The following is a 15487-nucleotide window of genomic DNA, read 5'->3' on the forward strand; positions in this document are numbered from 1 at the left end:
CTGCAGTACTTGGCTCTGCCCTCAACAGGGCAGATCAGTACACCTGCACAGCAGCCACGACACGAAGCAAAGAAGATGACGACATCGCATGAAGATGGGAGGCACCGGACCTGCGACACCCATCGGACCGGACTGCCCCCCGGTGAGCATAATAAAACTAGTTTTTCTTATCTTTCAGGTTAGATCAGGGGCTTATCTACAGCATTACAGAATGCTGTAGATAAGCCCCGAAAGGGCTGTGGCCGCAGCTCATAGCTGAAAAAGGAGATGACAGGTTCCCTTTAAAATGTTTATATTTTTGAAATTTTTGTTTGAGACTTAATGTAGCACAATGAAAATCGAATTAAAAAAAAACTGTCCAGGCGAAACGACAATACCAAAAAACCCCCATAAACCTTTCCCAAAATTAAAAAAAAATAAATAAAAATCTCGCCAAAATATTACCATTTAGAAAATGGCTGTTGTAATATCCGCAGCACGTACGATCACATGTCACATGTCAGGCCCAAGAACAGACTGGGCCCAATGGGATCATAGCCACTGAGCCATGAGACAGTCTTATTATCTCCTGGCTGTGAAAGCGAGCCTGTCACGAGCGGGCATCATTGTGGATATATGACCTGCATATACTAATTAAATGATGGATCAGACGGAAAGACTTCATGCTCACTCAGGCGTCGTAAGATTTGAAGCTTTGCTAAATTGAGGCTGCAGGTGCTTAATGACACCGTGTAGACAGGTCTCCAGAGGGTAAAGAGTATATTTTAATCACATTGAAAATATTATTGCTATAGACTTAATTTGTCTCTCAGCAGCACACTCCTACAGTATATTTGCGTGTTTTTATGTGAAATTAAAATAAATTGTCGATACTTTACATAAGCTGCGTTCCATAGGGAAAAAATATGCTACAGAAATGGCTTTTCTTGGCTGACACTAGACGTCTTTTATACAATGGTGGCTGAAGAATAAAATATTATCTGAAATTTACTGTAAATTCTGCTTTCTCCTCAGCTCATGTTCTCTTGTTTCATTTACAATATATATTAATTTTAATAACTAGTAAGGTTGTTTGAGGGGTATCACATCCAACATCACTTTAGGGACAAAGAGCACAATGTCGGTCAAAATGGGGTATATGTTTATTAACTGTAAAAAGGAAATGGGTGGCAAATCGATTGACTACATTTTCCAGTTGAGTTGGTGCTTGAGAAGATTCAAGTCATTCAACTTCTATCCATCTTGGAAAACTAGAATTCAACTTGGAATTTAAGAATGATCTTGAATCTTGAAATGATGATGGTTCATCTTTTAATTACACATTTTTTTGGTCTAATCCCTACATTGTTAGTTTGCACCACCCCCAAGGAGTGCAATAAAATTTAAAGCAAGCTTGTCACTTGCCATAAATAGGTTATTTATGCACCTAGTCTAAAAGCCACTCTTCTCCTTAATCTTTCGATGTTTTTCCTTTGTTCCTGATCCTCCCAGTTCCTGAGAGATAACCCCCTCTTCTCTGTATATAAATCTAGTTTTGTTAAACTACTCTTGGTGTCTTCTTGGACATCACTCCCAGTTGGCTATGATTACTCCCACTTAGTTGAAAAAAAGATTAGATTTACACATAAAAGGAGAAGGGGCCACCTCTCAGAAATTGAAAGGCACTGGAACGAAAGAAATCAAGATAAAAAAAAATTGATATAATTATAGAAAGTGACTGGTCTTCCTTAAAGGGAATCTTTCAGTAGGATCAACCCTCCTAAACCGGCTAGATGAGCATGGAGGTCATAGGAAGCTGACTAAAATGATAACTTGATATCTGCCTTCTGATGTCTTATTTCATAGAAATCTACATTTGTATTATATGTAAATGAGCTAAGATCTATGGGCCGGACATGGATCTTCATGAGAATCTGCCTCTAGAGCTTATTATAAATGAAAGGAGGCTTGAGACATGCAACTAACACGGAACAGGAGAACTGAACTTTGTTTCCTTACAAACGCATTATCTGCAGTTCTCACAGCTCTGCTGTATTGCAGCACAATTTCAATACTGACTCACACACAGCTCTGCAGTGAGATCAGAGAGCGGTCGTTACCCATAACACTGGTAACGCCCCTTCAATTAAAATAAGCTCTGAAGGTAGAGTCTTATGCAGATCTATGTACAGCCCATAGATCTTAACAGATTTGTCTGGAATAAGACATTGGATTACACTTGCTCATCCATCCTACATGCCGTGCACCACTTCTCCTTCAGTTGAGCAGTCACCAGTCATTCATGCCTGTGTCCCATGGTTTTGGGCCACATAGATTGGCATAGTGGGCCGCATATTACTTCTGTTCTCGGGTAATGCTATGGAGACTGCTAGCTATGGATAGCCCTCATAGTGGTGAGAATATAGACACAATCGCAGGACTCCCAGGGCTGTAGATTAAATGTGTATGTTCACTCCTGAAGACTATTGGAGACTACTGTTTTCCCAAGACTTCTTATGATGCAGACGTTGAGTCAATGGGAATTGAAAGGAAGGTCTTATCTGTGGTTACTGAGATTCCAGGTTCCAATGACTTATAAAACAATACATCTATGAGTAACCAGTACTAATTCACAGAGTTACAAAGGAATAGATTGTGTCCATTGGTTCCCGACAACAGCCGATCCAGACAAAATCGCTGCCAAATTTGACTTAGTCACTAGGACAGACATTACTTGAGGTCCGAGCCTTACGGAAATAATCAGTCATCATAAATCTTTTATTATGCATTGTAGAGGTGGTTTCTTATTATAGCAATACTATGCAAAATGTGTATTTCTGTAAGTATGTGACCCCTAAAATAGCTCTAGAATGATACAGGATATCTCTATGTGCTAATGTGAGATTATTCTTTAATATTTCTCAGAGGGAACAACCTCGTTCCACTGATATACCATGGCCTTATCACTGCTAGACGCTTTTCATTAGAGCCAAGGTCACGATCAGCCATATGAGCGTCTATACTTCCAGCCATGTTACGGCTTTGTCGACTGTGTATAAATAAGCCACAAAAAAGAATAATATACCCAAATCCAATTAAGTCTTGTGTTCTTCACAACATGTCTTACTAGTAATCCCTCTGCTTGGAAGAGCACACAGGCTAATTAGTATGACGGGATAAGTATATTGATTGCTGTGTTATGTTCTAAGATTTTTCGTTGCACTATTGAATTTTCGGATATGGCCTAAGAAGTCAATAAATATGACCGGAAAAATGTAGGAGTGATGTACAGTGTTAGATGGTGTCTTTAATTGCTGTAAGATATCAATACCTGTGTGTCTGCTATGTCTTATTATTGGTTGTACACAATTAGCCAGGTTCCTGGAGCATAAGTCAGATATACAATATATCAATCTGCTTCTCGATATAAATTACCATATAAACTCAATCAATTTAAAGGGAAGGTATAACCAGAAAATTACTTAAAGTGAACCTGTCATCAGGATATTGCTAAGTAAACTGCAGACACTGTCAGGTTGGCACGGTTATATTGAGTAAAATGATGACTTGGTTGATGAAATCCGTCTTGTGGTTGCTGTGTAATCTGTGTTTGCAGTTTTGAGTTAGAGATGCTCGTGCTTGGGGGCGGGCCCGAGGGCAGGTCTGTGGCCGTGGCTTTTTGGTGCTCTGGCCTCATCATCATCATTCTGGGTTTAAGTGACAGGTCACTGAACACACAGTCTCCCCAGAGTACCCCTTTTATAGCCACACAGGAGACTAGTCAGACAGGCAAGCCATCGGTGGCTTCTCCTCGCCTGACGCCAGTGACTGGCAGATCTCTCCCTACATGCGTGTATAGCGGGTGGGGACCCACCTGTCCGACTAGTCTCCTGTGCGTCGGCTCAGTCACTGGCAGCTATTTTTCCAGAAATGCCGCAGTGCTTCAGAGTTTAACATGGCTGAAGTCACGCAGCCACGGTATGATATGCGTTGCCCATAGATCAGGCACATGTATCAGCTGTCAGGTTCTCTATTCTATGAAACTTTGGTTTTTTTTTAATGTTAAATGTATTTTTAAAAAAAAGAAAATTTTTTTTATTTTTCATATTACGATATACAAATTGTAAAAATTAGAAATCTCACAGTTTTCATACTGCCCACTGGGTCTGTTTTGGACTTCTTGCTCCTTACAGAAGACTTTTCAGACATCTCCTCACCATAGTCAGGATTGCAATGACAGGTAATGCCATTATCACAGCTGATGACACAGGATTCACCAATCACAGTAGGCAATGTCACAGCTGACCCCTCTCTCCTTCCTTCACTATTATCGTTGCACATGCACATTAGATGGTTCATTACAAAAGATAGGACCAGATTCTGTTCATCATGGCTAATGTACATGTGAATTTCCTAAAACTACAGATATTTGTGTCTAGAATAGCTCCAGAGGCCAATGTAAAAATAAAAAGATTTCAATATATATTTAAATACAGATCATGATATAAAAAATGTAGCATAAATATAACATAAAAACCTGATTTAATCAGTAAGTCATTTTCTGATGACACATTCCCTTTAAATGAGCTTCCCCACTGATAGGTAATCCAGATCAAATAACACTTATGCAGGACATGTTGGAGGCAAGCTTTAGAAACTTAGAAAGCATTCCAGAGAAAAGTCTAAGTGCTTGTAGACGTCCATGGATGTCGGTCCGATCATGGACCACAATACACGGACTGGCCATGCGTCTCCTGACTACATGACAGCTTCAAATGTTCCTATGAAGCGGCCAAGCTCGGGTCAGGAGAACCACGACCATTCCTTGCATTGTGGCACGTAATCTGACCGAGACGTTTGCATGAGCCTTAACTCTTATCTTTTAGATTCTTAAGGACCCGTTACACACATCAGTGTCCCAGCGATCCCATCAACGATCCGACGTGGATGGGATCGCTGGGACATAGTTAGCTGATCGCTGGTGAGCTGTCACTTAGACAGACCCACCAGCGATCAGGACCAGCATGCACGCTGGTTTCCAATGTAAACAGCGGGTAACTAAGAGACGCGTGGCTCTTTGATACCCGCTGTTTACGTTGGATACCAGCTCCCAGCGTCGCTGATCGTTGGTCTCTCGCTGTCACATGCAGCAATGCCCGCTGGCCAGTGGGAGACCAACGATCAAAAAATGGCCCAGGACGTTCGAGCGCGATCAGCAATAACCGGCAGGGGGGCCGGTCGCTGATACATGTCACACACAGCGCTACCGCGTTTGGGCACCTTAGGACTGACCCCATGGCGATAGAGTAAATGAAGGAAGCCTGTTCTAAACGACACATGATATCCACGCATTAATGATTGTCAAATACGTTTCAGGGTTCTCAGCTTATGACATGAAGCTCAGAGTGAGTAGTCGTTCTGGTGTCAATATATCACATGGACCACATGAAGAGCTGGAAATTCAGGCTCCGGTCACACATTGCAGCCGTCTGTATCATTGTGTATATGTGCTCTGGGGCAGGAAAGGAATCTGTGTATTATACGCTCTCAACGTCAGCTGGACGCTGGCGGATGTGACTTACAGTAAAGCTTTGTGGTTCTGTAAGAATCCTCCAGGGAGAAACGTCATAAGGAATCAGACCCTGGACCTGAATATTACACTTCACTGAAACTTATATTCTGGGATGCAGATTCTAATTGTGAGGATAAATAGATATTACAGAGAAGGTAAACAGATATTAGAGAGTAGATAGTAGAAGATAAATTTTTTTGACAAAGAACATTGATAAAAAGAAGGTAAAAAAAATTAGATAAATAGATAAGTGCAAAAGGGGGGACAGCAATGGGGACAGATGATGCCTCGAAAGCGCTCCAGAATATGAGCATAATAATAAAGAGGAAGAAAGAGGACGTCCATGGATGTCGGTCCGATCATGGACCACAATACACGGACTGGCCATGCATCTCCTGACTACATGACAGCTTCAAATGTTTCTATGAAGCTGCCAAGCTCGGGTCAGGAGAACCACGACCATTCCTTGCATTGTGGCCCGTGATCTGACCAAGACGTTTGCATGAGCCTTAACTCTTATCTTTTAGATTCTTAAGGACCCGTTACATGCATCGGTGTCCCAGCGATCCCATCAACGATCCGACGTGGATGGGATCGCTGGGACATAGCTGATCGCTGGTGAGCTGTCACTTAGAGAGACCCACCAGATTGATAGGTATTATGGACAGATAGATAATTGATAGATATAATAAATTGATAAGACATAGCTAGATATATTAAATAAATACATAATGAATAGATAATAAATAGATAATAGAGAGATAGATAACAGATACCGGTAGATAGATAGATAAATATGAAATACATAGATGTGGGTTTCCTCGAAGCATAGGTAAAGAATCCTGTGGTTGCTTGGGACACGGTCTGCACTCTCGAGCTGTGAATGTCAGACAATTGGATGCCGTGTCTGAAGCCGGGTCCTATTACAAATAGTTGAATTCTAGTCTCTAGTTTGGTCGACGTTAACTTAGAATTTTTTTTTATATAATAAAAGTTTCCAACCAGTGAGGGAACATACATCTGATCGCCCCCATCGCCTTCACCAGTGGCTTCCTGTCTCGCACCCTCTCCACGCCTCAATAGTTGATCCCTTAAAGAAACACGTCCCCTCTCCTGGGTTTCTTTCCTTTCACTGTGGATCGTTCTGTTGTGACAGCGCTCAATAGGCCGCTATTTGTTTTCTCTTTCTTTTGCTTGACTGAATTTATGTCATGTAAAAAACGCATTCAGGCTCCGGCGTATTCTTCTCATGATACTTTTGTAGCCCGGCTGTTGTCAGTGCTCTGTCTGTGGGATGGGCTCGGTGCAGGTTTGGAGAAAGAGATAGGTTACATGTGAGCGCCACTAGTTTATAGGACACTGATCACCCATGAAACGCACCTGAATTACAACCAATTCATATAAAGAGGATGTATGAGGAAGCATAGGGGCAGAAATGTCCATCAAATCAGAGAGTGTGGAGCAAAGATGAAACTTAGATGTTAAAAGACAAAACCCAAGAAATGTTTCTTTAAAAAAATGAGCATACACCCTACAGAAAGTAAACAAGTAAATAGTAATAGAACATGGAAGTAAAATAGAGTACTTAGTTAACGCTGTTTTGATTAAAAGAAAAGCATAAAAGTCATCCCACCGCAACAAGGTGAATGCACTAGGACAGTCCTAACCTGTCTCTAGGATTAAAACCTTACCATGTTTCAAATGACTTGAATGTGAAAAAGGGCAGATCATGACTCGCAACGAACTGAGACACCCATCCATGGGAAGCTATAAAGATGAAATACCTCAGAGTACAAGCAAACTACAACAAAACCAAGATAATGAGCCGGATTATAAGTTGGTATACATGGTTACATGGTGGCCATTTCACAGACAAAGCCAAAGGGAAAAAAAAGTGAATTTTGTGTAAAACTAGCAGGGAAGACATAGATGTGTAGCAGACCAGAGATTGAGCAGCAGAATATTTTACTATTGCTGCAGTCCCATGTAACACTACATCATAAAATTACAATGAGCCCTACTGTCCTACTCCATGGACAAACTATTTGAAGTAATTTAAAACATGGTAAGGTTTTAATACTAGAGAATGATTAGGACCGTCCCGATGGGTTCACCTTGTCGTGGTGGGCTGACTTGTTTTTTGTTTATTTTTGCGGTATTTTGTTTTTTCAATTGTTCCAAAATCATTGCAGCCAGATTGTCAGTCTGATGTATTTTAATAAAAGCTGAGTGATTTTGTAAGATCAGCCCGAGTCAGTGATTGCTGCCTAATAGTCAAGGAGTGATTGCCAACGAATTAACTGGCCCATTTAGCGCAATCTGTATTCTTTCAGGCTTGTCTAAGCCCTTGTGCTGGTGATGTAGAGGTTACAGCAATGTGTTTTCACAGAGTGAATTACCAATAAGGGTCACATTTAGTACTGACCACCACAAATATAACATGTGCATCACACCACATGGCAATAAAAGTTTTGAAAACATTTTAAAAGTGCCATTCAGAAACCTGCCTCATAGATTGCAGATATGATGAGTATAATATTATTATTATTACTATTATTATTATATTCCTGATCTGTGAATATAACCCCAAAACAACAGTGAGGACTGACACACGTTTTTGAGCCACTCTGGGGAGATCTCAGGCGCATAGTTCATGATTATGCAACCCAGGAATTTATAGACACTGGAGGCTTTTTGCCAAGAAGAATGGGAAGCTTTACCATCTTAGAAAATAAAGAACCTCATCCACAACTACCACAAAAGACTTCAAGCTGTCATTGATGTTAGAGGGGGCAATACACGGTATTAAGGCAATGTGCCCACGTAGTGTTTTTTAAATACTCAGGAAACCGGTTCTCCTTCCCAGAAAACGCGCATTTTTGCCGCGATTTTTTCACGTTTTTTGTGCAAAAAACGAGCATTTTTGCCGCGATTTTTTCACGTTTTTTGTGCAAAAAACGCGCGTCTTTTGGGCTATTGGAAATAGCCAAAAACGCGGACCTAAGCAGAAATTAATGAACATGCTGCGTTTTTTTACAGCTAAGCGTTTCCTTAGCGGTAAAAAACACATCCATTGGCACAAAAAGGCCAAAATGCAATTAAATGAATGGGATGCTTCTTTTAAGCGTTTTTGATGCAGTTTGATCCCGAAAAACGCATCAAAAACACTTAAAAAACGCTATGTGGGCACACATCCTAAGAAATGGGGGTTTTGAACTTTTGATTAGGGTCATTTGGATATTTTGGGTTGTCATTATGATTTAACAAGAGCAAACACAGTAGTTTGACAATAAATGGCTTCACACAGCCACTAACCATGAATGAAGAAAAAGTTTTGGTTCTTTGAAAAAAGGCCAAGAAATCAAAAATTCTGCCAGGGTATGTAAACGTTTGAGCACAACTGTGTGTCTATGTGCGTATATATGTACAGTATATGTGTGTGTGTGTGTGTATATATATATATATATATATATATATATATATACAGTATATATATAATGCATTTCTATTTTTCATTGATTTTTTTAAATAAATATATATGTAAAAACTTTAATTTTTCATTTATTTTTTTAGTCCCCTCAGAGGATTTAATCTGCAATAGTTTGATCGCTTATACTACATAGTCCAATACCACAGTATGCAGTATATAGTGAAGAGCCCGGTCTGCTTTGAAGCTCATCATATAGCTCTGCTTCAGAGAAGAACCAAAATTGTAGCAATGGTGGAAGTTCAGCAGACCCCCAGGTGTCATAGAAATCCATCGACGTCCCAAAATCACATCATGGGACGCCAATGGCAGCCAGTATGTCAGAGATTTACAGCCGCGTTTAAATGGTTAACAGCAGCGATCAGAGCTCAGCTCCAGTCCCAGCTGTCAGAGACAGATGTCGGCTATATAATGTATCCAGTACCTGCATGTGTGGAGAGTCCTCAGCTGCTGAGCCCCCCGAGCACATGGGAATCCCCGCAATCACATACATACACGTGATATTGCGTTAAGGGGATAAGCGCACAGTGTGTTTGAGTTTTCATCTCTCTTTGCTGTTAAAAGATTTTCAGTCCCCAAAACGCAGTGAGAAGAAAAACGGCATTTATGCTACATGGGAGCATGGCCTCACAGGGGAAAGTGATGAAATATTGCTTTGATATGCCACAACTCCATGTCCCCTTTCATAGTTCTACCCTTCAGAGCTGCACTCCTTCAGTGGAGCTGAGCTGCACAGAGGCACCCAGGACCCCTATAAATTAAGATTTCCTGATGGATAGATGGGGGCTCAGTCCCAGGATGAGAATGTGAGGAATATCCTAGCCAAGAGCCATCGCTTTCTCTAGTAGGAATAACCATTTTTCGTACACGGTGAACACTGACACTCGCGTATCGGCGGACTCCAACATAGATCTTGGGATGCAATTTTGTGTCCGATCTTTGACTGTTTACTCGTTAGTGAGGCCGCAGTATAAAATAATTCCGCAGTCTGTAGGGCTTTATATTACATGTGTTGCTTAATAGTCTTTTTGTTCACTTGTGTACAAAACGATCCCACAGGTTAATACCACGGGAGCCGTGAGCACCGGAGTTTCAGTCCGGTGGGTAAAATTACTAAAGTAAACAGATTTAAAAATAGATGTATTGTTAATGAAGCCATGGAGATATCTGTTTGTGTGCTATTATAGACTGGTGGGAGTGTGTGAGGCTCCACAAAGGGCTCGGTAGAACTATTATTTCTTTGGGTGTTTTACTTGGAGTGGTTTTTGGTATGTCACTTTTTTTTTCTTGATTTAGTGGAAATTCACTTGCATTTTTCCCTAATATTAAACATAAGGGGAGTTGTAGTCACTATAGGTATAGATAGATTTTTTTGCAGTCGCAGGAAGACTTCTTGACTTGAGTATTGGATGATGCTGGTAAACCAAAATCCCATGCAGTTGCCATTCACTTGTGCCATAAGGCCATTTACAGTGATGATAGGTGTCTACTCCTGGGCTTCATACACATATGGCATATGACCCAACTCTCACAAGACGTATCGATTTGATAGCTCCTTTGTTAACTCCTCATGGGCGGGACTTTAACCTCAGCTAGTATCACATCATAAGCCTGAAGGGATGTCAGGGATAATAATTGTGTGATAACAGCACTGTCAATGTGACTCCCCTGCCTTTGATAACCAACCATGTCAATTTTGTTGAGTTTACACCAACTGGCCCATAGCATGTCCTGTTTACATGAGACAATATGCTGCTGAGAACAAGGCTCTTTTAAAGGCTACCTGTCTCCGTAGAGTTAAATTACTGTCGATCGGCACCATGTTTGCACAGTCGTGTAATAGTCTACTTGGACAAGCAGACTGTGCTGTAGTTGCGACCCAAACAATCAATAGATCGTTCTGTACGCATAGGCTTTCATTGTTCTCAGTGACACGTGCTGTTTACACGAGACAATATGCTGCCGAGAACATGACTCTTTTAAAGGCTACCTGTCTCCGTAGAGTTAGACGACCGCCAATCGGCAACATGTTTGTGCAGTCACTTAATATTCTGCTCATTCGGCCCAAACAATCAGTAATAGATTGTCCTGTGCACATAGGCTGTCATTGTTTCCAGCAGCACATGTCATATTACACAAGACAATATGCTGCCGAGAACAAGGCTGTTTTAAAGGCTTATCTCCATAGGGTTAATTGACCTCCGATCGGCAACCTGTTTGCCCAGTTGTTGAACACTCTACTTAGATAATTGGACCGTGCTTTAGTTGCGCCCAAAGCAATCAGTAATAGATTGTTCTGTGCACATAGGATGTCATTGTTCTCGACAGCATATGTCCTGTTTACACAACATGATTTACTGGTAAGAACAAGGCTCTTTGAAAGGCTATCTGTCTCCAAAGAGTTAAACGACCACCGATCGGCAACCTGTTTGCCCAGTTGTTTAATACCCTACTTAGACAATTGGACCGTGCTTTAGTTGCTCCCCAAGCAATCGGTAATAGATCGTTCTGTGCGCATAGGCTGTCATTCTTCTAGGCCGCACATGTCCTGTTTAAATAAGATGATGTGCTGCTGAGAACAAGGATGTTTTCAAGTCTACCAGTCTCTGAAGAGTGCTACATTGACGTTTGCTAGGTCTGTACAATTCCTACAGCATAACAGCAGTGGTTTAATTTCTAAAAAAAATCTTACAAGTTTCCTTTAAACAGTCAGACATGAAGCTTCTGGGCCCCTTGCATAAAATCTGTAAACGAGGTCATAGAATCATAGAGTGGCAGAGTTGGAAGGGACCTCCTGGGTCATCTGGTCCAACCCCCTGCTCAAAGCAGGATTCAATAAATCATCCCAGACTGATGTCTGTCCAGCCTCTGTTTGAAGATTTCCATTGAAGGAGAGCTCACCACCTCTTGTGGAAGCCTGTTCCACTCATTGACCTACTGCCACATGTGCCACTTAGGCAACAGAACCAAGATGTTACCGCTACCTTTACACCACTTATAGCTACACCCTAGTCATGCAGGAATTAAAATTGTTGCTTTTTTCTCAAGGTAATAAGAATATTCCCAGTACCCAATCTTCTTAATAGAAGACACCACAGAAAAGAAGACTTGTAGGTAGAGTAGGATAATAACAAGACTGTGCATGCTCGGATTCTTCTATCAGTGATGTTAGCGCCTGCATCTCTTCTGCTTGTCTACATGTTTGAGCTAACTCTACCTGGCATCAGATGTGTCTGAGCAATATCTTATTGATCTACGATCATTCTTGTTGATTTAGTAGTTGCTGAGCAGCGGCCAGGCACGTGTCTACTTCTTATAATCTAGTCTTTAAGGAGCTGATTAAGTATTGGATACTTGGAGAAGTTGTTGTTGCTTCGTGATTAGTGTGTTGATTCCAAGTCGCTAAATAATCCAGTATAATAGGGCTTGTGTTCTCTCCGTGTGATGTCGCTCTCCTCTGTTTCACCGTGCAGGTTCTCGATTCCATTAATTGGACTGCAATGATCATTTTCCAATGAATCCTCTACTTACATTTTACATGTGTTTACATTTATATACATTTTCATTACACCTCCCGTAAATGAGTTTTATGTGTTTCCTCCGCACTTTCATATATGCAGCTTCTTAACTTTCCCCAGCAACTCAGTTCATGTTACTGCAACAACTGATTTTGTATATCTGATTGTCACGGTCAATAAAAAAAAATCGAAAGCTCAACGTGAAACTGCAAGCGGATATCATATCATTGCGAGCATGTGAAATAACATGTTTCCTAACAAAATGACCTTTTTCGTGGTTTAGCAAAAGGTCAGAGTTTCTGAAAGTTTCTCCTGTAGGTTCTGTATGTATTGATGATGATGATCTGGAAATCTCTAGGCGGACATTGACATATTTACGTGATGCAATGTATCATCAGAATAATTGTTCTTTAGACGTAATTATTATGACTCGATAACAGAATCAAAAATGATACATTTAATACAGTGTTGCCAAAACTAATTTAGACTTTTATTGGCAACTTTCAAATGATTTGATAATTTCAATGGTTTTGGCAGAGAATAAAAAGTTTGAGCTATGGTAAATTACTCCTTCACCACTTTGGATTTTTCCGTTTTTTCAGTTTACATTTTTTTTTGTCAGTATGGCCACGCGAGGGCTTGTCTTTTGAGGCACAAGTTGTACTTTTGAACGACGCCATTAATTTTTAACATATCGTGTACTGGAAAACAGGAATGAATTAAAAGTGCGATGAAATTGCAAAAAAAAGTGAAATTCCACAATTGTTTTTTTTTTTTTTCTTAACTATGTTCACTAAATACTAAAACTGACCTGCCATTATGATTCTCCAGGTCATTACAAGTTCGTAGATACCAAACATGTCTAGGTTCTGTTTTATTTAAGTGGTTAAAAAAAATCCAAAGTTTGTAAAAACAAAACGTCACCATTTTCCAAGACCAGTAACGACTCCATTTTTCGCTATCTGTGGCGGTGTGAGGGCTTATTTTTTGTTTGCCGAGCTGACGTTTTTATTGGTGTAGATACAATCTTTTAATGCAATGTTGTGGTGACAAAAAAAACCCGTAGTTCTGGCGTTTTTATTTTTTCTCGTTGCACCATTTAAAGATCGAATTAATTCTTTTGATATATTTATAGATCGGGCGATTCTGAAAACATCTGAAATATCTGTATTTTTTTTTTAATTGTTTTATTTTGAATGGGGCAAATGGGGGGTGAATTAAACATTTATATTTTTAAAAGTTTATTTACTTTTTTTTACTTTTTTACTGGCTTATTTATTTATTTATTTTTGTATGCGTGTAGTTTAATAGGGGTGAGCGGGACCATACATATCAGGATAAGGGGGTGAGAAGACCACGCAAACCACAAAAGGAGGGTGAGGAGACCACGCATACCACGAAAGAAGGGTGAGGGGACCACGCACACCACGAAAGGAGGGTGAGGGGACCATGCATACTAGGATTGGGGGGTGAGGGGACCATGCATACCAAGATAGGGGGGTGAGGGGACCATGCATACCATGAAAGGAGGGTGAGGGGACCATGCATACCAGGATTGGGGGGTGAGGGGACCATGCATATCAGGATAAGGGGGTGAGGGGACCATGCATACCACGAAAAGGGGGTGAGGGGACAATGCATACCACGAAAGAGGGGTGAGGGGACCACGCATACCACAAAAGGAGGGAGAGGGGACCACGCATACCACGAAAGGGGAGTGAGGGGACCATGCATACCACAAAAGGGGGGTGAGGGGACCATGCATACCACGAAAAGGGGGTGAGGGGACAATGCATACCACGAAAGAGGGGTGAGGGGACCACGCATACCACAAAAGGAGGGTGAGGGGACCACGCATACCACAAAAGGGGGGTGAGGGGACCACGCATACCAGGAAAGGGGGGTGAGGGGACCATGCATACCACGAAAGGGGGGTGAGGGGACCATGCATACCATGAAAAGGGGGGTGAGGGGACCATGTATACCAGGATTGGGGGGCGAGGGGACCATGCATTCCAGGATTGGGGGGTAAGGGGTAGCATACATACCAGGATTGGGGGATGAGGGGATGATGCATACCAGGATGGGGGTGAGAGGACCATGCATACCAGGATAGGGGGGTGAGAGGACCACGCATACCAGGATGGGGGGTGAGAGGACCATGCATATCAGGATAGGGGGATGAGAGGACCATGCATACCAGGATTGGGGGGTGAGGGGGCCATGCATACCAGGATAGGGGGGTGAGGGGACTATGCATACCACAAAAGGGGGGTGAGGGGACCATGCATACCACGAAAAGGGGGGTGAGGGGACCATGTACGCCAGGATTGGGGGGTTAGGGGACCATGTATACTAGGATTGGGGAGCGAAAGGACCATGCATACCAGGATAGGGGGGTGAGAGGACCATGCGTACCAGGATAGGGGGGTGAGAGGACCATGCATACCACGAAAGGGGGGTGAGAGGACCATGCATACCACGAAAGGGGGGTGAGGGGACCATGCATATTAGGATTGGGGGGTGAGGGGACCATGCATACCAGGATAGGGGGATGAGGGGACCATGCATGCCATGATGAGGAATAGGGTGCAATGCTTACCAGGATTGGGGGGAGTGAGGGTACCATGCATACCAGGATAGGGATGAGGGGTGCCATGCACACTAGGATAGGAGGGGGGCAGCATATACCAGGATGGGAGACCATATACCAAAATGCCTGCCATCCGGGCGTGGAACGGGTTCATAGCTAGTGATAAGAATGATAGGCCTCAGTTACCACAACTGTCTACAAAGAAAACTGTTGCTGATAGCAACCAATCACAGCTCATTTTTCATCTTTTAAACAGCTCTGGGACAGCGTGGCGAGTTTTGAGTGGCGACTTTTGTGTTTCGACTTTTATGTGGTGAGGTTGGTGTATGTGTGGTGAA

The 15487-nt window shown here is 41.9% G+C and overlaps 1 protein-coding gene across 4 annotated transcripts in view; it reads left to right on the top strand.

The window, feature by feature from the left end:
* Positions 1–15487, top strand: part of ROBO1 (roundabout guidance receptor 1) — a 1387368-nt gene that overhangs the window by 1048785 nt on the left and 323096 nt on the right. The gene's annotated exons all lie outside the window — the stretch shown is intronic.

This window comes from Dendrobates tinctorius, unplaced genomic scaffold (assembly GCF_039654945.1).
Source record: "Dendrobates tinctorius isolate UK_male_01 unplaced genomic scaffold, ASM3965494v1 ptg000084l, whole genome shotgun sequence".
NCBI classification, from domain to species: domain Eukaryota; kingdom Metazoa; phylum Chordata; class Amphibia; order Anura; family Dendrobatidae; genus Dendrobates; species Dendrobates tinctorius.